This window comes from Paramormyrops kingsleyae, chromosome 19 (genome assembly GCF_048594095.1).
Source record: "Paramormyrops kingsleyae isolate MSU_618 chromosome 19, PKINGS_0.4, whole genome shotgun sequence".
Lineage (NCBI taxonomy): Eukaryota > Metazoa > Chordata > Actinopteri > Osteoglossiformes > Mormyridae > Paramormyrops > Paramormyrops kingsleyae.
The window spans coordinates 2,773,655-2,799,138 of record NC_132815.1 but is presented as its reverse complement, the minus strand read 5'-3'; the positions used below and the strand labels follow the sequence as shown (position 1 = coordinate 2,799,138).

Genomic DNA, 25,484 nt, shown 5'->3' with positions numbered 1-25,484 from the left:
ACGATTCCTAAGAATGAAGAGCTGTCTTCCTCTTTAATGTATATATTAAATATAGCTTTGTTCCGGGCCCATTTCCAATGAGGTGATAACCCTGGGGGGGGGGGCTGACTAAAATGGGACACTTAGACGCCCCCCAAGCTAAACCTGAACGCTCCTCATGTAGTAACACTGATCATTCGTCTGACACTGTGGAATTATTTTCATCAACTATTGAACAAGTACTGTATACAAACATGAGTGAAGGGGTCGCGACCCACTAGGAATGTCTTAAGGATTGACATGCGGATCACGGTCCACTGGTCAGCGACCCTACAGCATACAGTACAGCTAGCCTTTGAAGAGCAGCACCAACATGAGAGGGCGCCAACCTGTGGACAAACTGAGGTTTATTCAGATTACGGTTGATTGTCTTCATGAATTAGTTTTGGAAAAAATGAAAAAACTAGTCAGTTATGTTGCATTCCGAGAGAATCCATTTTGCGTAATAAATTGTAGTAAAGTGGCAGAATGGCAGAAAGAAACTCAAAAAAACCCAATTCACTGGTGTATAGCTTCTGGGCAATGAGGGTCACAGATAAAATTCAAGAATTGTATGAACTGTTCGTAGACACATTCTAGTGTAACGTTTAGGTGAGAACTGGTGCTTTTAAACCAAGATAAATTTTGGCTTGTAGTTAAAAGCTTATTGATTCAAATCCCAACCAAGGACCCTCTGTCATAACCTTGGGCAGGGAAAATTCATGTAAATTGCTCCAAAAAATATCCATCTGTTTAACAGGTTAAAGTGTAAGATTCTGTCTTAGGAAAGTCAATTTGGGTGAAAAATATCTGCTAAGTTGCTGTGATGGTGGTGGACATGAAAGACCTTGGAAAAGATTTCAATCCAAACATCTCGCATTTCTTCCCGACCTGCTGTTATGCCACTCCCTGCGCAGCAGGAGGCCCTAGCGAGCTCGGTTCCATTTGACATTCTAGCTATTGCGCCGACATTCTGTAGCAAGTAAACAATGCAATTACATGCACAAACATTCCCCCCAACAGCGAGTTTGGGGATTATCTCCATTATAACCAAATCAGCTGTCATTCAGAGACCATTTAGGAATTCATTTAAACGTCGCGTTTGAGATCAATTCCCCTGTGCTGCTCTGAGCATGTTTTTATTGCACACATGGAGGAGAGCTCTTCATCGATGCTACTTTTCCTCATTTTGATACTTATGCGCAGGCAAGGTGACACTGTGACAGAAAATTAAGTACCTTTAAGCAAACATCTTACCTGCTACACAAGGGAATCTGCAGCACAACAGCAATATTTTGCACTTGTTTTAAAAAGCAGAGGGATACTGACAGGATCTGAGCGTATTCCCTGCTTCTCAGTCGCAGTCTCTGACGTCCAAGTTCCTGCCCCCATCACCAAGCCTGTGGTGTCACTCCTGAGAGTGATAAGCACCGACTCTGACCTTGCTTAACTTTACACGCTTAATTTCCGCACCAACGTCTTACTTGTGAACATAATTCTAAATACTGCAGGTTACAAAGAAGAAAAACAGACCATTCTAAATTGGCACTGCAATCACAAATTGCTTTGGTGCATCCCTGTATAACCAGACTGTAATGTTCTCTCCTTTATAAACCAATCTCTGCTCCTCCTCTTTGTAGGGTCTCCTTTTCTTCAGTTTGCTTTGTAAATAAAATCACTGCCTCCCACTGCAACATCAAACAGATATTAGGCGCTACACAAAGAGACACTTTACCCTTTCATGTGGGTTTTTTTTCCCGTTAAACTTGAACGACAGCACCCTGGAGCAGTTGTTAGAGATGTGATGAGCACAGTGACAGACACACTGCCAGTGCCCTGGACAGCAGACGGGCCAAGACACGCAGAGCCGTGATACACAAGCCATGAAGAGGCTGCGACACAAGCCTGAACCAACCTAATCTGGTGTTCATCCATCAAACAGAAAAATGCAAGGTCTATTTCAGGTGATCAAATTAACAAACTTCAGTTCAAAGGCACCATTTGGAACAGAAGCCTGGTGATCTGATGGGAGCCTGAGCGACAGAACCTACCTGACACACACACACATACACAGACGCATGCACACACACACACACGCACGCACACACACACACACACACACACGTCATTGTCGTTAATCATTTTGTGATGATGACGTCCACTTCTATCCTTTAACGGTGAACTCTCTGATGGCTAAAGAGCCTGATTCTGACATGTGGAGCAGATACAGTTAGTATCAGAGTTAGTACTCTTGGGGAGACTTTTGGCTATTTCGGTTTTTTGGTTTTATTCAAAGATTTAATAAAATTTAGGTTTATATTGTGGGAACCGGAAAAATGTCCCCACATGGTCCCCAAATGATCTGGTTTTTATTACATTGTGGGTCCTCATGATGTCATACATATACGACCACATGCACTGTTCAATGGGGCGACAAGAGAGGAGAGACGATCTGTAGGGCCAGGTGACAACAAAGGGGCTTTATTAAGGGAACTCAAACAGAATAAACATATGAAAGCAAAGAGATGGGGAGGGGGGGGGGGGTCGAGCAAAGGCGTGTGGGCGTTGGGACCGAATACAGCTAAATTAAGGGGAAAACACAGGAAGAATCTACAGGACTGACACCATGTGGGAGACTAACACACAGCACTAATAATACTCACATTTACAATGAATCTACAGGACTGGCGCCATGTGGGAGACTAACACACAGCACTAATAATACTCACATTTACAATGAATCTACAGGACTGGCGCCATGTGGGAGACTAACACACAGCACTAATAATACTCACATTTACAATGAATCTACAGGACTGACGCCATGTGGGAGACTAACACACAGCACTAATAATACTCACATTTACAATGAATCTACAGGACTGACGCCATGTGGGAGACTAACACACAGCACTAATAATACTCACATTTACAATGAATCTACAGGACTGGCGCCATGTGGGAGACTAACACACAGCACTAATAATACTCACATTTACAATGAATCTACAGGACTGGCGCCATGTGAGAGAATAACACACAGCACTAATAATACTCACATTTACAATGAATCTACAGGACTGACGCCATGTGGGAGACTAACACACAGCACTAATAATACTCACATTTACAATGAATCTACAGGACTGGCGCCATGTGGGAGACTAACACACAGCACTAATAATACTCACATTTACAATGAATCTACAGGACTGGCGCCATGTGGGAGACTAACACACAGCACTAATAATACTCACATTTACAATGAATCTACAGGACTGGCGCCATGTGGGAGACTAACACACAGCACTAATAATACTCACATTTACAATGAATCTACAGGACTGGCGCCATGTGGGAGACTAACACACAGCACTAATAATACTCACATTTTGAATCTACAGGACTGGCGCCATGTGGGAGACTAACACACAGCACTAATAATACTCACATTTACAATGAATCTACAGGACTGGCGCCATGTGGGAGACTAACACACAGCACTAATAATACTCACATTTACAATGAATCTACAGGACTGGCGCCATGTGGGAGACTAACACACAGCACTAATAATACTCACATTTACAATTAATCTACAGGACTGGCGCCATGTGGGAGACTAACACACAGCACTAATAATACTCACATTTACAATGAATCTACAGGACTGGCGCCATGTGGGAGACTAACACACAGCACTAATAATACTCACATTTACAATGAATCTACAGGACTGGCGCCATGTGGGAGACTAACACACAGCACTAATAATACTCACATTTACAATGAATCTACAGGACTGACGCCATGTGGGAGACTAACACACAGCACTAATAATACTCACATTTACAATGAATCTACAGGACTGGCGCCATGTGGGAGACTAACACACAACACTAATAATACTCACATTTACAATGAATCTACAGGACTGGCGCCATGTGGGAGACTAACACACAGCACTAATAATACTCACATTTACAATGAATCTACAGGACTGGCGCCATGTGGGAGACTAACACACAGCACTAATAATACTCACATTTACAATGAATCTACAGGACTGGCGCCATGTGGGAGACTAACACACAGCACTAATAATACTCACATTTACAATTAATCTACAGGACTGGCGCCATGTGGGAGACTAACACACAGCACTAATAATACTCACATTTACAATGAATCTACAGGACTGGCGCCATGTGGGAGACTAACACACAGCACTAATAATACTCACATTTACAATGAATCTACAGGACTGGCGCCATGTGGGAGACTAACACACAGCACTAATAATACTCACATTTACAATGAATCTACAGGACTGACGCCATGTGGGAGACTAACACACAGCACTAATAATACTCACATTTACAATGAATCTACAGGACTGACGCCATGTGGGAGACTAACACACAGCACTAATAATACTCACATTTACAATGAATCTACAGGACTGGCGCCATGTGGGAGACTAACACACAGCACTAATAATACTCACATTTACAATGAATCTACAGGACTGGCGCCATGTGGGAGACTAACACACAGCACTAATAATACTCACATTTACAATGAATCTACAGGACTGACGCCATGTGGGAGACTAACACACAGCACTAATAATACTCACATTTACAATGAATCTACAGGACTGACGCCATGTGGGAGACTAACACACAGCACTAATAATACTCACATTTACAATGAATCTACAGGACTGGCGCCACGTGGGAGACTAACACACAGCACTAATAATACTCACATTTACAATGAATCTACAGGACTGACGCCACGTGGGAGACTAACACACAGCACTAATAATACTCACATTTACAATGAATCTACAGGACTGGCGCCATGTGGGAGACTAACACACAGCACTAATAATACTCACATTTACAATGAATCTACAGGACTGGCGCCATGTGGGAGACTAACACACAGCACTAATAATACTCACATTTACAATGAATCTACAGGACTGACGCCATGTGGGAGACTAACACACAGCACTAATAATACTCACATTTACAATGAATCTACAGGACTGGCGCCATGTGGGAGACTAACACACAGCACTAATAATACTCACATTTACAATGAATCTACAGGACTGGCGCCATGTGGGAGACTAACACACAGCACTAATAATACTCACATTTACAATGAATCTACAGGACTGGCGCCATGTGGGAGACTAACACACAGCACTAATAATACTCACATTTACAATGAATCTACAGGACTGGCGCCATGTGGGAGACTAACACACAGCACTAATAATACTCACATTTACAATGAATCTACAGGACTGGCGCCATGTGGGAGACTAACACACAGCACTAATAATACTCACATTTACAATGAATCTACAGGACTGGCGCCATGTGGGAGACTAACACACAGCACTAATAATACTCACATTTACAATGAATCTACAGGACTGGCGCCATGTGGGAGACTAACACACAGCACTAATAATACTCACATTTACAATGAATCTACAGGACTGACGCCATGTGGGAGACTAACACACAGCACTAATAATACTCACATTTACAATGAATCTACAGGACTGGCGCCATGTGGGAGACTAACACACAACACTAATAATACTCACATTTACAATGAATCTACAGGACTGGCGCCATGTGGGAGACTAACACACAGCACTAATAATACTCACATTTACAATGAATCTACAGGACTGGCGCCATGTGGGAGACTAACACACAGCACTAATAATACTCACATTTACAATGAATCTACAGGACTGGCGCCATGTGGGAGACTAACACACAGCACTAATAATACTCACATTTACAATTAATCTACAGGACTGGCGCCATGTGGGAGACTAACACACAGCACTAATAATACTCACATTTACAATGAATCTACAGGACTGGCGCCATGTGGGAGACTAACACACAGCACTAATAATACTCACATTTACAATGAATCTACAGGACTGGCGCCATGTGGGAGACTAACACACAGCACTAATAATACTCACATTTACAATGAATCTACAGGACTGACGCCATGTGGGAGACTAACACACAGCACTAATAATACTCACATTTACAATGAATCTACAGGACTGACGCCATGTGGGAGACTAACACACAGCACTAATAATACTCACATTTACAATGAATCTACAGGACTGGCGCCATGTGGGAGACTAACACACAGCACTAATAATACTCACATTTACAATGAATCTACAGGACTGGCGCCATGTGGGAGACTAACACACAGCACTAATAATACTCACATTTACAATGAATCTACAGGACTGACGCCATGTGGGAGACTAACACACAGCACTAATAATACTCACATTTACAATGAATCTACAGGACTGACGCCATGTGGGAGACTAACACACAGCACTAATAATACTCACATTTACAATGAATCTACAGGACTGGCGCCATGTGGGAGACTAACACACAGCACTAATAATACTCACATTTACAATGAATCTACAGGACTGACGCCACGTGGGAGACTAACACACAGCACTAATAATACTCACATTTACAATGAATCTACAGGACTGGCGCCATGTGGGAGACTAACACACAGCACTAATAATACTCACATTTACAATGAATCTACAGGACTGGCGCCATGTGGGAGACTAACACACAGCACTAATAATACTCACATTTACAATGAATCTACAGGACTGACGCCATGTGGGAGACTAACACACAGCACTAATAATACTCACATTTACAATGAATCTACAGGACTGGCGCCATGTGGGAGACTAACACACAGCACTAATAATACTCACATTTACAATGAATCTACAGGACTGGCGCCATGTGGGAGACTAACACACAGCACTAATAATACTCACATTTACAATGAATCTACAGGACTGGCGCCATGTGGGAGACTAACACACAGCACTAATAATACTCACATTTACAATGAATCTACAGGACTGGCGCCATGTGGGAGACTAACACACAGCACTAATAATACTCACATTTACAATGAATCTACAGGACTGGCGCCATGTGGGAGACTAACACACAGCACTAATAATACTCACATTTACAATGAATCTACAGGACTGGCGCCATGTGGGAGACTAACACACAGCACTAATAATACTCACATTTACAATGAATCTACAGGACTGGCGCCATGTGGGAGACTAACACACAGCACTAATAATACTCACATTTACAATGAATCTACAGGACTGGCGCCATGTGGGAGACTAACACACAGCACTAATAATACTCACATTTACAATGAATCTACAGGACTGGCGCCATGTGGGAGACTAACACACAGCACTAATAATACTCACATTTACAATGAATCTACAGACTGGCGCCATGTGGGAGACTAACACACAGCACTAATAATACTCACATTTACAATGAATCTACAGGACTGGCGCATGTGGGAGACTAACACACAGCACTAATAATACTCACATTTACAATGAATCTACAGGACTGGCGCCATGTGGGAGACTAACACACAGCACTAATAATACTCACATTTACAATGAATCTACAGGACTGGCGCCATGTGGGAGACTAACACACAGCACTAATAATACTCACATTTACAATTAATCTACAGGACTGGCGCCATGTGGGAGACTAACACACAGCACTAATAATACTCACATTTACAATGAATCTACAGGACTGGCGCCATGTGGGAGACTAACACACAGCACTAATAATACTCACATTTACAATGAATCTACAGGACTGGCGCCATGTGGGAGACTAACACACAGCACTAATAATACTCACATTTACAATGAATCTACAGGACTGGCGCCATGTGGGAGACTAACACACAGCACTAATAATACTCACATTTACAATGAATCTACAGGACTGACGCCATGTGGGAGACTAACACACAGCACTAATAATACTCACATTTACAATGAATCTACAGGACTGACGCCATGTGGGAGACTAACACACAGCACTAATAATACTCACATTTACAATGAATCTACAGGACTGACGCCATGTGGGAGACTAACACACAGCACTAATAATACTCACATTTACAATGAATCTACAGGACTGACGCCATGTGGGAGACTAACACACAGCACTAATAATACTCACATTTACAATGAATCTACAGGACTGGCGCCATGTGGGAGACTAACACACAGCACTAATAATACTCACATTTACAATGAATCTACAGGACTGGCGCCATGTGGGAGACTAACACACAGCACTAATAATACTCACATTTACAATGAATCTACAGGACTGGCGCCATGTGGGAGACTAACACACAGCACTAATAATACTCACATTTACAATGAATCTACAGGACTGACGCCATGTGGGAGACTAACACACAGCACTAATAATACTCACATTTACAATGAATCTACAGGACTGGCGCCATGTGGGAGACTAACACACAGCACTAATAATACTCACATTTACAATGAATCTACAGGACTGACGCCATGTGGGAGACTAACACACAGCACTAATAATACTCACATTTACAATGAATCTACAGGACTGACGCCATGTGGGAGACTAACACACAGCACTAATAATACTCACATTTACAATGAATCTACAGGACTGGCGCCATGTGGGAGACTAACACACAGCACTAATAATACTCACATTTACAATGAATCTACAGGACTGACGCCATGTGGGAGACTAACACACAGCACTAATAATACTCACATTTACAATGAATCTACAGGACTGGCGCCATGTGGGAGACTAACACACAGCACTAATAATACTCACATTTACAATGAATCTACAGGACTGGCGCCATGTGGGAGACTAACACACAGCACTAATAATACTCACATTTACAATGAATCTACAGGACTGACGCCATGTGGGAGACTAACACACAGCACTAATAATACTCACATTTACAATGAATCTACAGGACTGGCGCCATGTGGGAGACTAACACACAGCACTAATAATACTCACATTTACAATGAATCTACAGGACTGACGCCATGTGGGAGACTAACACACAGCACTAATAATACTCACATTTACAATGAATCTACAGGACTGGCGCCATGTGGGAGACTAACACACAGCACTAATAATACTCACATTTACAATGAATCTACAGGACTGACGCCATGTGGGAGACTAACACACAGCACTAATAATACTCACATTTACAATGAATCTACAGGACTGACGCCATGTGGGAGACTAACACACAGCACTAATAATACTCACATTTACAATGAATCTACAGGACTGGCGCCATGTGGGAGACTAACACACAGCACTAATAATACTCACATTTACAATGAATCTACAGGACTGACGCCACGTGGGAGACTAACACACAGCACTAATAATACTCACATTTACAATGAATCTACAGGACTGGCGCCATGTGGGAGACTAACACACAGCACTAATAATACTCACATTTACAATGAATCTACAGGACTGGCGCCATGTGGGAGACTAACACACAGCACTAATAATACTCACATTTACAATGAATCTACAGGACTGACGCCATGTGGGAGACTAACACACAGCACTAATAATACTCACATTTACAATGAATCTACAGGACTGGCGCCATGTGGGAGACTAACACACAGCACTAATAATACTCACATTTACAATGAATCTACAGGACTGGCGCCATGTGGGAGACTAACACACAGCACTAATAATACTCACATTTACAATGAATCTACAGGACTGGCGCCATGTGGGAGACTAACACACAGCACTAATAATACTCACATTTACAATGAATCTACAGGACTGGCGCCATGTGGGAGACTAACACACAGCACTAATAATACTCACATTTACAATGAATCTACAGGACTGGCGCCATGTGGGAGACTAACACACAGCACTAATAATACTCACATTTACAATGAATCTACAGGACTGGCGCCATGTGGGAGACTAACACACAGCACTAATAATACTCACATTTACAATGAATCTACAGGACTGGCGCCATGTGGGAGACTAACACACAGCACTAATAATACTCACATTTACAATGAATCTACAGGACTGGCGCCATGTGGGAGACTAACACACAGCACTAATAATACTCACATTTACAATGAATCTACAGGACTGGCGCCATGTGGGAGACTAACACACAGCACTAATAATACTCACATTTACAATGAATCTACAGGACTGGCGCCATGTGGGAGACTAACACACAGCACTAATAATACTCACATTTACAATGAATCTACAGGACTGGCGCCATGTGGGAGACTAACACACAGCACTAATAATACTCACATTTACAATGAATCTACAGGACTGGCGCCATGTGGGAGACTAACACACAGCACTAATAATACTCACATTTACAATTAATCTACAGGACTGGCGCCATGTGGGAGACTAACACACAGCACTAATAATACTCACATTTACAATGAATCTACAGGACTGGCGCCATGTGGGAGACTAACACACAGCACTAATAATACTCACATTTACAATGAATCTACAGGACTGGCGCCATGTGGGAGACTAACACACAGCACTAATAATACTCACATTTACAATGAATCTACAGGACTGGCGCCATGTGGGAGACTAACACACAGCACTAATAATACTCACATTTACAATGAATCTACAGGACTGACGCCATGTGGGAGACTAACACACAGCACTAATAATACTCACATTTACAATGAATCTACAGGACTGACGCCATGTGGGAGACTAACACACAGCACTAATAATACTCACATTTACAATGAATCTACAGGACTGACGCCATGTGGGAGACTAACACACAGCACTAATAATACTCACATTTACAATGAATCTACAGGACTGACGCCATGTGGGAGACTAACACACAGCACTAATAATACTCACATTTACAATGAATCTACAGGACTGGCGCCATGTGGGAGACTAACACACAGCACTAATAATACTCACATTTACAATGAATCTACAGGACTGGCGCCATGTGGGAGACTAACACACAGCACTAATAATACTCACATTTACAATGAATCTACAGGACTGGCGCCATGTGGGAGACTAACACACAGCACTAATAATACTCACATTTACAATGAATCTACAGGACTGACGCCATGTGGGAGACTAACACACAGCACTAATAATACTCACATTTACAATGAATCTACAGGACTGGCGCCATGTGGGAGACTAACACACAGCACTAATAATACTCACATTTACAATGAATCTACAGGACTGACGCCATGTGGGAGACTAACACACAGCACTAATAATACTCACATTTACAATGAATCTACAGGACTGACGCCATGTGGGAGACTAACACACAGCACTAATAATACTCACATTTACAATGAATCTACAGGACTGGCGCCATGTGGGAGACTAACACACAGCACTAATAATACTCACATTTACAATGAATCTACAGGACTGACGCCATGTGGGAGACTAACACACAGCACTAATAATACTCACATTTACAATGAATCTACAGGACTGGCGCCATGTGGGAGACTAACACACAGCACTAATAATACTCACATTTACAATGAATCTACAGGACTGGCGCCATGTGGGAGACTAACACACAGCACTAATAATACTCACATTTACAATGAATCTACAGGACTGACGCCATGTGGGAGACTAACACACAGCACTAATAATACTCACATTTACAATGAATCTACAGGACTGGCGCCATGTGGGAGACTAACACACAGCACTAATAATACTCACATTTACAATGAATCTACAGGACTGACGCCATGTGGGAGACTAACACACAGCACTAATAATACTCACATTTACAATGAATCTACAGGACTGGCGCCATGTGGGAGACTAACACACAGCACTAATAATACTCACATTTACAATGAATCTACAGGACTGACGCCATGTGGGAGACTAACAGACAGCACTAATAATACTCACATTTACAATGAATCTACAGGACTGGCGCCATGTGGGAGACTAACACACAGCACTAATAATACTCACATTTACAATGAATCTACAGGACTGGCGCCATGTGGGAGACTAACACACAGCACTAATAATACTCACATTTACAATGAATCTACAGGACTGACGCCATGTGGGAGACTAACACACAGCACTAATAATACTCACATTTACAATGAATCTACAGGACTGGCGCCATGTGGGAGACTAACACACAGCACTAATAATACTCACATTTACAATGAATCTACAGGACTGGCGCCATGTGGGAGACTAACACACAGCACTAATAATACTCACATTTACAATGAATCTACAGGACTGACGCCATGTGGGAGACTAACACACAGCACTAATAATACTCACATTTACAATGAATCTACAGGACTGACGCCATGTGGGAGACTAACACACAGCACTAATAATACTCACATTTACAATGAATCTACAGGACTGACGCCATGTGGGAGACTAACACACAGCACTAATAATACTCACATTTACAATGAATCTACAGGACTGACGCCATGTGGGAGACTAACACACAGCACTAATAATACTCACATTTACAATGAATCTACAGGACTGACGCCATGTGGGAGACTAACACACAGCACTAATAATACTCACATTTACAATGAATCTACAGGACTGGCGCCATGTGGGAGACTAACACACAGCACTAATAATACTCACATTTACAATGAATCTACAGGACTGGCGCCATGTGGGAGACTAACACACAGCACTAATAATACTCACATTTACAATGAATCTACAGGACTGACGCCATGTGGGAGACTAACACACAGCACTAATAATACTCACATTTACAATGAATCTACAGGACTGGCGCCATGTGGGAGACTAACACACAGCACTAATAATACTCACATTTACAATGAATCTACAGGACTGGCGCCATGTGGGAGACTAACACACAGCACTAATAATACTCACATTTACAATGAATCTACAGGACTGGCGCCATGTGGGAGACTAACACACAGCACTAATAATACTCACATTTACAATGAATCTACAGGACTGACGCCATGTGGGAGACTAACACACAGCACTAATAATACTCACATTTACAATGAATCTACAGGACTGGCGCCATGTGGGAGACTAACACACAGCACTAATAATACTCACATTTACAATGAATCTACAGGACTGGCGCCATGTGGGAGACTAACACACAGCACTAATAATACTCACATTTACAATGAATCTACAGGACTGACGCCATGTGGGAGACTAACACACAGCACTAATAATACTCACATTTACAATGAATCTACAGGACTGGCGCCATGTGGGAGACTAACACACAGCACTAATAATACTCACATTTACAATGAATCTACAGGACTGACGCCATGTGGGAGACTAACACACAGCACTAATAATACTCACATTTACAATGAATCTACAGGACTGGCGCCATGTGGGAGACTAACACACAGCACTAATAATACTCACATTTACAATGAATCTACAGGACTGACGCCATGTGGGAGACTAACACACAGCACTAAGACTCAGGTGAGGGTCATCACTAAACACTCAGGACTCAAGCAGTAGGAACGGGATGGCCAGAGACACCTGCTGGCCAGGCCAAGGACGACAGACAGGACAGGGCAGAGACTGGTCCATGCATGTGGTAATTGAGCTCTTGATTATCGTCCCCTAAGCTTGTACCCTGCACTGGGAATAACATCCTTAAATGTGCTGCTTCGCGGGTGTGTTTACAGTGCGGCTGGCACCCTGTGCCGCACGCTCTCCGTCTACAAAGTGCATGCTGTGACTGTAATAGTTTTGGCCGCACAGAGCATCAATCCCGCATGCTAAAGAAGTGCGACCTTCACAGATAACCGGTAAGGCAGACAATTAGCTCAGCGAGGCCCAAAGCTAATTGGATCTCAGCTCGACCGGCCGATACAGTAGATAGACAGCCCCATCTGGGGAATCAGTCTCTGATTGGGCTTTCGGGCCCGTCAATGAAGTTTTTCGTTATTTTGGAGCTGTATATGCATTATATTTAGTAATATATAATGCATGGCATGTTGAAGGGGTAAGCCGGTCAGTCTGCGCCATGTATGGGTGGAATATAAATTTGCTTTGGGGGAAATTCATAGTGCTTTAGAGCGGTGCTTAGGTTGTCGGTTGAGTGAGGCGTGTTAGGCGTGACCTACAGACAGAACAGTGGCACACTAATAAAGTCGCGTCGCTTGTGTTCAAGCAGCTTATTTTTAATTCACGCAACCACTAGGATACCTCAATGAATTTCTATAAAAATATGCTTCTGACTTGCGCGTTGCGTTAGAATCTGATCATTTCTCTGCAGTAAATGGTGTTTTTTTCTGCTACCTCCACACACGGTCAGAAGGCTCAGTCCATCCGCTCATCTGTACTCCGCTCAGACTCCCTTGGATACTCATTTTCAGGTGTGGATAGGTTTCCATTGACCTTTTCTACGCTGGTTGACAGTAAGCTGCCAGTAGTCAGTAGCTACAAGGCATTTTCGCTTGCGTGTCTTATTGGGCATCTGCAGCCTCCATCCCTTCATCCCGCATAACTGCTTTCAAAGCAGAAGGCTGCCGTGACTTCAGTCTGCAGCTCAGGCGGCCTGTCACAGAACACACACACACACACACGCACACGTATGCACACACACACGCACACACACACACACACATTATGGGCAATCTTGATTGAATCTAAATTGCAGTTTTGAATTTTGACGGGAAAAAAGAACCTGGATGAAACCACACACACACACACACACACACACACACACACACACTGTATGCTTTTGGATTGTAAGAGGAACCTGGAGTATTTAGAGGAAACGCAGACAAACAGGGAGGAAATGTGTAAACTGGCCACAGTGGGAGACTGGGAACAGGTTTCAAACCCTCAGCGCTGAAGCCACAGGACTGCACTGCTCCCCAGTGGGACACCATACTGCCGTTAAGCTAATTATCTCGTTTCAGTTCACTGGCAGTGATACAAACACTGGGCCACAGAGACACACGATGCTCAAATTCTCTCTAATGTTTAAAAACAATTTTAGGGTCAAATGGAGCCGGTTAAAGGTCGGGTCTTGATTTAGCCAAATGTGAGAATGCTTCTTCATCCATCCATCCATCCATCCATCCATCCATCCATTTTCCTGCTTATCCTATACAAGGTCATGGTGTAACACTTTCTTATTGTCTTTAATTTACAATTTTTGGTGAGAATTTTAATAAGAAATCCTAGAGGTAATTTAAGGAAAATGCCTGTTCCCCTCAGTGTGCATACGTTAAGACACTTTATGTTTGTAAGACTCTTTAAAAAACTATTTGTGCCTGCTAGCTGAGTTCAAACGTGAAGAAGTTGTGGTTTAATATGGCTTAAAAAGGTCCTAATGCGCTGTAGTGATGCCATCTTTACAGCATTAACCTGAAAATGGAGAAAAAAAATGTTCCTGTTTCATCCCCATGGTAACGGTAAGGTGAAGTGACCAATCACGGCTGAATCCCACATCTCTTTAGAGCAGAAACAGCAGAGGAACCACCTTCTGAGTGTCACCTGCCTAAGCAAAGAAAACCTGCTTTATGTGAATGACTTGCTGGATATTCTGAATGAAAATGAACACCATTTTTCAAAAATTTCATCTTTGTGACATATGAACAAACAGAATGTCCTCAGTGAAAAACAATGTCCTGCTAAAGAATGTAAGGACTACATCAGGCGCAGCTACGGAACACAAATAAAGAGACGTCATAAATCATTCGGAATGACTGTTTATTACCTTGCCAGATGATATTCCTGAGTGATCTGGCAACAAAGCCCAAGCGGGCAGGAAGACAGGCAGAGTGCGATCTTAGCCAAATCCGCCCAGGACAGCCTGGCAGTGAAAGTCAGCGAAGACGATGAATAATTCAGCAGGTGCACTTGGCTAGATTATGCAGGACTGGGCGAGAGGTTCTCGACGGCGCTCTGTGACGTGGAGAGACGCGCGTAAACCTCGAGGCCCCCACAGATTCCCGTTATCTTTGAGGCGACACGACTCCACAAAGTGGCCCCACAGAGCCCCTCCCACATGCGAGAGGACACAGCGTTGCTGTGAGTGTCATTATTGAGAATCCCTGGAACAGCACCCAAGGGAACACGAACATCAGCGGCGAGGGGCTGAGATTCGGAGAGGAGGATTTGTAATCAAAATCATTACCCAGCTATCATTTTCCAGCATCAATATGACCTTTAAGCTGTGGAGTCTGTACTTAAGGTCCAAAACCATGTTATTACAACAAGCAATTTACCATACGAATACCACAGCACCATTATTCCCCAGGAAAGCCAAGCCCTCGAGTGGAGTACGAGGATCCGCCTCTGTTTAGCAGCCAAAATCAACATCATCACTCATTCGCTGTTGGTTTAGTGATACAGATTTTGTGTAACTGTCAAAACTCTAACCTGAACCATCTATTGACCAGGAAACCCACAAATTGCTCAATGGTACACACGAAATCCCCAATTTCCCTCCTTGGAATAATAAAGTTCCTATCTATCATAAACAATAATAAAACTGCAAATGTTAAATAAGAATACAGGTTTAGCTCAGTCGGAATTAATTGTAGCACAAAGCTATGCATCTACTTGCCCAATTTGAGTTCGCGATTACAAACGGAAATTCCCTCAAAACTCAACACGCTTCCCTTGTAATCCCAGAATACAGCTATACTACATTCACACATCCAGACTCCGCCCCCATCGCAAATGCCAGCCAATCCTGCTCCAGTTCACCCCCCCAACTACCTCCTTTGTTGCTCCAAAGCCCCTTCCAGACCTGGAGCGCAGCTGCTCCACTGTGGGCTTTAGCTTGCTAGAGTAGAGGAGATAAGCTCCAGAGTGATGGGCGAAAGGGGATGAGGACCGGGCCGCCCGGCTACATAAAAGCAGACGTAGGTGTGATGACAGATCCAGCCCACCGCTCCGCTGCCTGGGGAGGTGACAGAGAAAGGCTATTTCTGGAACCCAGAGCACGGCCCTGCTGCAATGCCAGCTGTTTTTCTGATAACTCCTGTTAGATTTCATGTCGATTGCCAATCACCTTCTCGCCTGAGACCATTCTTCCAGCAATCCCCCAAAAAAGACGACTTTGCACATTACAGATAAAACCAACCGACACTAGTATTCAGCAGTAAGCACGCAACAAGTGGACAGCGTTGTGAGCATTGATCTCCTGACCTCCCTCCATCTTCCTGGGACGGTACGGTCCAGCTACAGAGGTGACCACTGTGTCATTCTGTCCGCCAACTGGTCCACCGCAGAACCACAGGATGGGCCAGTTCCAACACGAGCAGGATCAGGAAGACAGGCTCTCCGGTGGTGACAGTGATTGACAGATGCTCTAATCTTATAAATCTGCCGGTGGCTTTATTGGGGGGGACAGGGGAAATAATCTCCCTTTGCTCCCCCTGCCTGTCTGTCACAGAGGTCCTTTGCCTTCCTTTTTCATCCGTTCCCAGTCTCTTCACACTCACCCGCATTTCAGTGTCGCCATTAATCTTTGTCGCGTTTATCGTATGTCTCCCCACTATTGCACTGTCCTGAATATATAGAGCTAATATACGTCTCACAAAAAATATCTGAAACACTATTACATTTTGCCCAGGAGTACAAGGCAATGACAAAGCCATTAGCTGTGGGATGTAATATTATTAAAGCATTCCTATGGTTTACACTGCTGTCATTAACAATTCAAAGATGACAACAACATTTGTTATAATCATTATGTATCGGACTGCTTCTGCTTTTGAATTATTAGTCAGACTGAGGCTTAGATCTGAAGTCAGGCTGATGGAGTGATTAGCGCTGTCCCTTCCGAGTTATGGCTCATTAATTCTGCGGAGATGCATTAGCGCTGAAATATAACGCCCTTGTTTACTGCTATCTCAGGTTGTCACTAAACACTCATTCGCTGGAACCTTATCAGTCATTCTGTGAATCTGGGTTGACGTCTTCCTGGCCACAACAGCCATCTACATTTATCATAATGCGATTGCAACAGCTGGAGGAGCATTTAAAGTTAATCTAATAACCAGGTCATATCTTTACCATCGCATCCACCTTGCTGATCCCCGAATGGGGAGACGCAGGTAATGGGCTGAAACATCAGCATCCCAGTTGCTGGTCCACAGGCCTGCCTGTTCCCATGGTCATCTCCACGTCTTCCCACAGTGGTGAGATCACCCCAGTTTCCCATGACAGTAGGGGCATTCTCTGCGTTCCCATGGTAGCAACATCATAGCATAGCAACAAGTCAGGGTCCGGCACTTACGGTGCTGAAGCCCTGTGAAGACAGGTGGGCCCAGCGGCCGTCAGATCTGGACGCCAGGGCTCAGCCGTACTCTCTGCCTGGCTTTGAGAGCCTGCGGGAGCCCTGGAAGGCCTCGGCTGCTGCGGACACCACTTGTTCTGCCCTGGTTCTGCTGGGCCACAGCATGTCTTCAAGGCGACTTAAACACCCTGATTGAATTTTCACACTTACTGAACCAATTTAGCCGTCACTCTCAATTTGCTCATTAATCCCGCTGTCCAGCTGGTCCTTTATTAAAATCTAACAGAATAAAGTCCGTAACATTTCTGATGGGTTAAACTCTACTTAATTCCCAGTGACGGTGGCAAGGTTTTTTCATACTTGGATGATGAATATCTGGTTGTGAAAGGCTTTATGGCACCAAGATCCCGTAAAAAGGCATCTAAGGTTATTGTATACATCTACGGAGCCAATCAGATGTCATCCCACCTCTTGCCTAACCAATCAAAGCTATTTATGTGCTTCTCATACTGTAAATTCAAATATTTTATAATGATTAAAGCCTCTGTTTTTCTGCTTATCATTTGTGCAGTGTTTTTGCACAGTATTTTTGTGAATAAAGTATCCATCCATGTATACGTCCATAAATCCGTCTTCCAAAGGCTTGTCACAGGGGACCAGAAGGGAAGTACATCCTGATAAATTTGTTGCTTTATGAAATCCTTTCTGTCTAAAGCAGTTCTCTACGGAGCAAAAATGTTGACTGTCTGTGGGTTCCTAAGACTGGACTGGGAAACCCTGTTCTAAAGTCCTCCCATTCTTGCCTGTCCCAGCCTCATCTCCAACTCACTCTTTACGAGACACACAAATAGGACAGATGGGTTGATAGATAATAAGACCTGCTGCAATGTATTTAGAAAAAATCCCTTCATGTGATTTTGAAGTGTTTTGAAGTCATCATAATTTTTGCCTTTAATTCAAATGCAGTGATCCTGAGCGCAGGCATCATGCCACAGCTAGGTGGCGCTGTTGCATTGTACCTGAGCCTCACACAGTTCCTACCCCACCTGGGTGCCACTCGCTTTAAGGAGAGCTGGCCTGCATTTGGAGCTACACTAGTAATGGCCAGGGCACCTGATCTGATGATTCTATCATCCAGCGGATGAGAGGGAGCAATCTGTCACATACTTTTCAGAGTTTGATTAACTCAGAAAGGTAGCTGTGAGAAATGGCCTCTGGACTCACCCCATGAAAATGCAGTGGGGTCTGACTGATGCTTTCCTTTTTTTTTGTTGCACTGTCTGCACAAATTAAATTCCATGATCTTCCAAAGGGACTAGCATCCACAAATGCATTAGTGTAATGACTGGTGTATGTGTCCTGAAACTACCGTCGTGTGAAAACATGCCAATTTAGCCTGGGGCCGCAGCCCTAATAGCCATATCTCCGCTGGAGGCCCTCGTCGCATGGTTCAGCTCGCCATGCTGGTAATGAGGAAGTCTCCTCATTATTCAGCTTGCAGATCGCTAATCTCAAAATCAAACCCCCGAGATTAGAAGCTATGAAGTAGCTACACTGTAGACACAGATCAGCACAAAAGAGTCTGCAGACCGATTAGTGGCTCTGGGGGCGAGAGAGAGACAGAGAGAGAGAGAGAGATGGTGCATCATGATCTATCCCGACTGCTGCCAGTTCAGACACCTTTCCTTCAGGGGTTGCCTTCATACCGGCTTCCCCTTTGTTTAAAGGCTTTTCGTTTGGGCGGGACTGCATCACTTCTGCCCGTTACTGCTGGATGACCAGCAGGAGCAGTGAACATTCCAGCAGTGCGCAGCCACTCGTTCACCATCCCCACAAAGAGATAGCGTCACCCCCTCCCACCTGCTTCTGAAAACACAGGCTGCATGGTTTCTGCTCGAGAAAGGACACCTGTGAGATTTTTAAAGACAGCAGACTGTCAGATGAGCCGTCCTGCAGTAAATGAACTGCCATTGCGCTCGCTGCGCTGACAATCCAGGAAACAGCTGAGTGTTCGAGATGCAATCACGGAGGTAAACAGCCGTAATCAAGATGATGTTTATTTAACAGACACTCTTGTCCAAAGTGGTGTACAAGCGTGAATCGGAGAGTACGGCATGGTGCTCCCTCAGAGACACCAAGGGCCCAGCAGGCACGTCACCCTACCAACCAGGGAATTCGAACCAGTAACCCTCCAATGATGGGCACAGACCTTCAACCCACAGAGCCACACGCAGAACAAAAACTGTATTTCTGAGGAAATGCAAAATTCTCAACTGGTGAATTCAGCCACAGATATTTCAGTTTAACATACATACACGGTGAGTTTGAATACACCTGCTTGAAATTAGTTATGCTTTAAATGACAGAGACATCTGTTAACAGGTGTGAACATCAGACTTAGACTGGCCATAAATTTCACAAGAAATCATGAGGCTGTTGGCTGTTCTGGCACACCACCTCTGCAGATGCTCCAAGCAAAGTTTTTTTGTTTGTTCTGACCCCACCCACTGTCCATGATTGGCTGACATAAATGTGACGCCACAGGATAGGTCTGCGGGACTAATTATGCAGTTATCAGCATGCTTTGCACCACACTGTTTAAATGGTGTAAATTAAGATGTGTATTCGTGTATTCCTGTGAATAGTAAATGTTGTAACTGTATAATGTCTGCTGTGGAATGCATGTGATTCATTAGTCTGCAACCTTGAATATCATGGAAATCGCCGGCTTCCCTGTCTGTCAAACTGCTAGTATAAAACTCATAGTGGCTGTTAATAAAGAGAGCAGTCGCCTTTTTTATTAAAATGGCTCACGCTTTCCCCACAATATGTTTATTTGCACTCTGTAGGAGGTCTGCAGCATCGAAAATATTCTGCGCCCTTTAGGATTGCGGCGTGACACAGAGCGACCAGCGTGGCGACGTCGTTTTAGTTATACGACAGATTGTTCTCGCCAATGTGTTTGATTTAGTTTTGTCTGGACGTTGTTCGAAGTACATGGCCAGCTTTATGGACTAATGAGTCAAAGTTTAAAATACTGGCGTCAGACCACCATGTATTTCAATGATTCAGAGAAGCTGAACGTGAGCTCTGCATGTACGCTTCTTATTGTCATGCATGGAGGAGAAATCATAGGTTCTTTTGTTGTTTTGTCGATCTTCACTAAATCCACAGAAAGGTCAATTAGCTTGGCTAGCGCAGCATATTTGACAGGCATGTCATTCCATCAGGAATGCAACCTGAAACTCAACAAAGAGGAACAAGATTTCATAAGGAGGTCAGAGCCCCGAAGGTTTACATATCCTAAGCGGGAAGACGTGCACACAACCAGCAGTAGGGTCCATTTAGCCTTCAAGCGAGAGGGACCGTGGGTGATTCCACATGGGTGACACTGCGGTCTACAGAGGTGTCACGCTACATCTGCACTAGGGGGATGTGCTGCTGGACTTCGTGCTGGAACTTCTTAGCTGAATGCCTCATGTTTGTGAAGCTATTATCAAGACAGATGATGGCTATGTTGAGCAACCCAGTTCTAAATTGTCTTGAACATTTCTTGGTACTCTTTATGTCATCCATTCATTTTCTGTACCCGCTTGGCCTGTTCCGGGTCACAGGAGGTCTGAAGTCTATCCCGAAAGCTACGGTTTAAGGCAGGTAACAGCCCAGGATGGGGCACCAACCCATCACAGGACACACTCACACACCATTCACTCACACACATTCACTCACACACCATTCACTCACACATTCACTCACACACATTCATTCACACACCATTCACACCTAAGGACAATTTGGCAACTCCAGTTCACCTCAGCATGTTTTTGGACTGTGGTGGGAAACCAGAGAACCCAGTGAGAACCCAGTAACCATGCAAACTCCATACACACGGCACCAGAGCGGAGACCCAAACCCCGATCGAACCACTGTGCTGTCCTCTATTGTATTATTGTAATGAGATTTTATTTTCAAATATTTACAACAAAGTACAGGTGAAACATTATGAGAAAACTAGTTTCCGTGACTAAAATAAACCCAAACATACACACAGCCATTGCAACACAGCCTAGCCTGCACCCACCTAATATACAGAAAAACACACGATGTAATTTATGTAAATGAACAGACAACCCCGAAACACTGCATTTCCAAAACGGCAAACAGCTTATTCTCTGCTTAGGAACCAGAGCTGTATGCGTAATGTGCACAGAACGTTCAACAAGAATTTTTCCCTTTTTCTCAGGAAACCCAACAGAAATATACTAATCAAATGCAAACTGACGGTATGGGCAGGAATAAAGAAGGGCGTAGATTTGTATGTGTGCATAGGCCTGCCAGTGTTGGGGGAGTCATGCGTGTTTGGCGGGACGGGGGGGTTCAGAGCTGGTTTGACGCCTACCAATGCGGAATCCAGACCTGCGCCCTTGGGGACAGACCGTACAGTATTAGGGAAACCGGCGTGTACCCATATGTTTTCTACGACCAAACACCGTTCGCTTCTGCTCAAAAAAAAAAACTGTCGCGAGCCCACAACAATCCCAAAACAGAATTCTATTAGCAGCGGTCATATTCTTTGCAAATGCAGTCTGCAGTGTGCATTTATACACTGCTTTAAAGCTTACATTGGAGGGGGAAATTTATCTGGAGGTCAGCATCTTTGAAAAATCTTAAGTGATTTGTGGCAAATTGTTTGTGAATGCGTGGTATAATAATTGGTCAATGAATCCCATTTTATTTAACAGATGGGGTCAATGTGTCGTTTAATATTTTACTGAATGATCCATTTATATATTTCTGTCTATAGTTCATTGGCTTACGGGTAAATATGCAGAATGCATAACAATTCCCGTGTGGGCGATGAGTGAATCTAACCTGCGAACATAAATACATTTTTGTTGGTGGCAGCATCACAGGGACGATGACTGTAGGTTTACTTCAGCGTGCTGAGTGATTCACCAAAGCGGCATATTCCAGAAACGGGGATGTGCTGCTTTGTCATTATCATAATCAAGCGCATTCACATACCCGTTACCTTTGCCGGGGCGCCATCAGACCCCCAGCGCCAGCCGAGCTCCGTGCGTCCCGCATAATGACACCTCAAGTGTCGCCCTTTGCGTCATGACAGGCGGCTCCCGAAGTTCATGCTCAGCACGATCGACGGCAAGTTTATGATTATAAAAAACGTCACAATGTATGCGGTAGAATTCGTTTAATTGGCAAGTGCAAAACACAGAAATCGGCGCCTGATATGTATGTATGTATATACACATGCGTGTGCGTGTGTGTATATATATATTTTCCCCATCATCAGCGCTTGCAGGTTACAGTGCATTATGCGGCTGATACTGGATCCTGTCCCAGTAAGCACGGGTCAGGTGGCACGAGGCACCCCAATATCGAAAACACAATCCAAACTCGCGAGCCAGAATGTGCCACACAGGATCTAATAACAATAATAACAACAACAACAACAATGATGATAACTTATTATTATTATTATTGCAATTAGTACTACTGCTGTTGCATACAAACACCATAATAAAGACTTGCTTACTCGCGTAAGCATAAGACAGCTTTAAATGTAATTTATATTGAACGGGATTTCTTTAAGGTACTTTTCCAGTGTGACAGCGAAACGTTGTTGAGATAAGCATTCACAAACTGACATGCTTCCAATTCAAGACTAATTTTGTCCATGTGTTTTTACTTTTAAGGCCGTCTGTCTGTCAAACCTTAATTAAAACCGGGCAGATTGAAATCTAGTACATTATTTGTTGGCTTTTAAATCAAGTGTAACCACAATATATAGCCTAGTTAACTGTCTGTTACATTGGAAATTTGAATTAAATTACAACTTCCTTCAATATTAATTATGGAGTAATAAAATAGAAAGACTCACCTCTCTGTTGCTTTTATTTTAGTCGGTTTGCCATGACTAGTTAAAAAACACAGATTGGTGGAATATCGTACATGAACAAAAACGATTTAAGTAATGAATAAAAATCGTTGATTGTGGCGGGGAGGCGCAGGGTCGCTCATCAGGTGTTTCTCCGGGGAGCGCGGCTTCTTCGGCGGCTCCTCCGAACGCACGATCCCCAGCGGAGCCCGACGGACGGGCAGCCCGCTCCTGCTCGCTCGCCGCTCTGTCTGTCTGGCCGCAGCGCCGGCGGAGCCAGATGTAATGCCGAGTCTCTCCGGCGCGCTGCTAGCGGGCTTTGGCTTCGGCGCGGGTCCCCACCTTGGAAGGATGGACATTTAACAGCAGGGGGCAGCTTTCAGCGATACCTGGGTGCTCGGCGGGTGCAGGTGCAGAAGCGAGAGACAGGCGGGTGCCGAAGACACGCATCTCATAAACCATCTGATAAAAACCATCTGATAAAAATTAGGGTTATGCGCGCGATGTCACGCGCGATACCCGCGTGCAGTCGTTTCGAAAAGCCTTATCGATGCCTGGTAGGTTTCAGAAACTCTTAACCACAATCTTTGCCGTGCATCGATATTTTCTGTTCTTTCACTTTCCGCTTTTATTACTCAATCAAACCTAAATATGATCAAAGTTAGATGTGCTTCAAGTAGTATGCAGCTAAACCGAACCAAAATAAAGTTGAATTATTACCATAATTAGTATTTAGTATTCATATAAATACAGCACCTTTTAAAATCCTTCGTCTCACACTTTGTCGAGATGAGATGTTATAAAAACAGGGTATAGCTGATGGGTAGCATTCTGTACCCACGGCGTGACGGCCTCTTGGTGTGTCGGCCTCTTGGCGTGACATCCTGTGCACCCTGCCCTGGGCTGCCTTCTTCCTTGTGCTGACTGGAATGAGCTCCAAGCCCCCTGTGACCCTGCTCTGGATGGGTGGTTAGAAGATGAATGTGTGTAATTAAAAGTACATTATACAAAATAACCAATAAGAATCTGCTTCATTAATGCATACTGTCCATGTTCTCTTGTCAGTTTCCCAACTCACACACGGATATGAGACATGACTCTCTGGCCAATGACTAAACTCCGTTTCCTGGGCCTGAAGGACTGTCTGGCTGCTTTGTGATGTGGATTGTATGTGGAAAGTAATATGAAACGATGCTGTTTTTGACTTTTCACATATCCGGCCATCCACACATAGCCTAAA

The 25,484-nt window shown here is 43.8% G+C and overlaps 1 protein-coding gene across 1 annotated transcript in view; it reads right to left on the bottom strand.

Annotated features, from left to right (window-relative positions):
* LOC111842988 (5-hydroxytryptamine receptor 1E) overlaps positions 1–24,508 on the bottom strand; it is a 30,945-nt gene extending 6,437 nt beyond the window's left edge. Inside the window, exon 1 of the mRNA XM_023810173.2 lies at positions 24,248–24,508. The gene's annotated coding sequence lies outside the window, so the exon portion shown is untranslated. The remainder of the gene's footprint in view (positions 1–24,247) is intronic.
* Positions 24,509–25,484: the final 976 nt, after the last annotated feature.